This window comes from Cupressus sempervirens, chromosome 4, assembly GCF_028749045.1.
Source record: "Cupressus sempervirens isolate cs-2001-9-10 chromosome 4, ASM2874904v1, whole genome shotgun sequence".
NCBI classification, from domain to species: domain Eukaryota; kingdom Viridiplantae; phylum Streptophyta; class Pinopsida; order Cupressales; family Cupressaceae; genus Cupressus; species Cupressus sempervirens.
Window position 1 is genome coordinate 235,705,068 of NC_143121.1, and position 2,738 is coordinate 235,707,805.

At 33.8% G+C, this 2,738-nt stretch overlaps 1 pseudogene; it reads right to left on the reverse strand.

The window, feature by feature from the left end:
• Positions 1-472: 472 nt before the first annotated feature.
• LOC149560881 (AMSH-like ubiquitin thioesterase 3) lies at positions 473-973 on the reverse strand (annotated as a pseudogene).
• Between the last annotated feature and the right edge of the window lie 1,765 nt (positions 974-2,738).

The window sequence follows — 2,738 nt, forward strand, 5'->3', positions numbered from 1 at the left end:
AATATGCTATATAATAGTGCAAACATGACAGATTTTTGGAACTATCAGCATCTTTTAATTCAAAATAACCTATTTCTCAACCAATTACAGTACCAATTGACTTGAAGGAGATTTCTCAACCAAGTATAATACAAATTGACTTGAAGGAGTCTTATTCTCCTTTCCAATCCTCCTAGCAACATTTCTTAAGACAATTACATTCCAAATGAAAGAAAAACACTTGATTTCGTACCAATATATAGGAGGTATTATGGCTCATCTTAGAAGAATGGGAATGCAAAATACATACTCAAAAGTGCTCTCATAATCAATCACTAGTAATTTCCCCACAAATGTTCATTTTCTATTTGTGTTTTAAAAATTACAGCTTGACTTGTACAAATATGATGTTCTACATACTTGACATTTCCATATGATAGATGGGAAAAATCTATGTAATGACTCGTCTTTATAGTTATTGGCATAACTTAAATTAGAAAATATCAATTACATCAAATTTCAGAGGTGGGTCAAGAAGAACATGAGACCAATGCTCATAAATTGGGATAACATCTGGAGGTTCTTTATGAGGATAAAAGTTGCGCTATTGGCATTGTTTTATGACATTAACACCTGGAGTATCTCATAAGCAGAAAATTCAATATTTACTTGTTTTGTCTGTAGGTTCAATAAAATATAAGTTGATTCAGAGAGAACAATCTAATATGAATAATTAGTATTAAAATCAATTGATGTCAAAAGCAAGACTGTGAAGGATGTGCATAAATCCATCCAAGAGGGAAAAGTGAGAACTTGTCCTAAACATCAAATATATCTTTTTTTTTGTTTGACATGAGTCATAAATTGATTCCTTTGGAATAATAAGAGCTGCAACATAGAAAGTCTTCTTTTTATGTATGCCTGCATGGACACCACATATTCCTAGATTTTTGTCTGTTTTGTACTTGGCAAGTCTTATGAAATCATCTATCATTTTTATAGAAATTTGTATGCATTAGGGACTTTCAGATTTGACCAAATCATCTTGTAATGATTGTGCAAGACCAGGCCTTGGATTAGCCACATTTAAATGAGAATCGTAGTACAAAATTGCTAGACACAAGGTTTTTTTGTAGATTTTTTACAAATTTTTTCTATATGTTGTGGCTGTTTGGTTTGTGGTATGATGGTTCCATTTGTGGCTTTGGGTTTTGTTTATGGTTCAACAGTTTTACATGTGGCACAATGGTTTTGTCTTGACACCTATGCTAGTTTTGACCCATTATTGATATGAGTTGAGACAAAATTGAAGAATTCTAACTAGTTGTGGGAGCGAAATTATTGTACAGTTGCTGTGTGAGTATTTTGTAAAGTAGTAAGAAGATTGTTGTGATATGGCATGATCGAGTTCTTTAAAAATACCTTTCCCAAAGGGAAGGGGAACCTGAGTGTTTCCTTTTTCCCGCAAGTTTTTCTCACAATGACATTTCCAGGTTTTGTGTTGTTATCATGTTTGTTACATGAAAGTACTTTATATTTTACTCTAGTAGCTTTATGAACACAGTTTCAAGCACTGAACTAGATTCCAATCTGTCAATTTGAAGCTCACATTTAAGCAGGAGAGTATATCATGTCTAAATATTTAGAAAATATAAGAACCTCTCGAGCTTAAAAGTTAGAGTTGGTGTAAATGAAATGTCAGTAAATGAGATGGGAAATAGCATTTCTCTGTAGGTTCATCAATAATTATGACCAAGCAATGGCAAATCTGGTGGGAACAAGTCAAATGCTGATACTAATATATCTATTATTGACTCGTGTTTTAAAGCTAATTTTAAAGAGGTGGGTTATGTTTTGAACCTAATGCCACTATAACTCATGGAGACTATATGAAGACATTTTTTTGATGCCACGTCAATATTGATAGCATAAGTATGATCTTTTTCATGAAGTTTATAGATGATGTTACAAAAATTTCAAATATGAAGGATGTTTTTGAGAAGCTTGTCCAATGTGTAGTTTCTGGTTTTTTTTTCACGGGAGGAACCCCTCATATAGTAATCTTGCACTCTATTCTGACTGCCAATCACTATCGCCCTAGCCGGGGGCCCCCTTTCTACTTTTTAAAACTTTTTCTAGCTTTTGCGGAGTGCAAGACTAAAGGAGACAAGGATTTAATCCCATTTAGGAAATATGCCAACTATTCCTGAAAATGTGGAGCGCAGTTTTGAGGAACTAAGAGAATGGTGAAATCCTCAAATCCTTGAAAACTACGATGTCAACAAATTGTGGAGCACTGTTTTGAGGAACTAAGGGAATGGTGAAATCCTCAACTCCTTGAAAACTATGATGTCAACAAATTATGTAGTGCAGTTATGAGAAAATGAAGGAAAATAGAATCCTTCACTCCAAAGAAATCCCACTTTCCATAAAAACAATATGTCCCTCTCTATCTACTTGCACACTATGGTATTGTCTGATTTCATATGGGATGGGTGTCAATCTTCTTTAAATCGAAGTCCATTTTCCTGTTCTCACTGCTAGTTTCAAAAGAAATTGGATTATTGCATGAAGGCGTGGAAGCCGCAAAGTATGAAGGCATGGAAGCCATAGATGAAGATTTGACGTGACAATTCTAAAGAAAAGTGGTCTTCAATATTCATCCACATAGCATGGGTAATATATCTTATCGGGATTGATAGAGACAAAGTCTGAAGGAGTCATAAAATATTTTGAAAAGAAGAAAATATGCTAGTTCA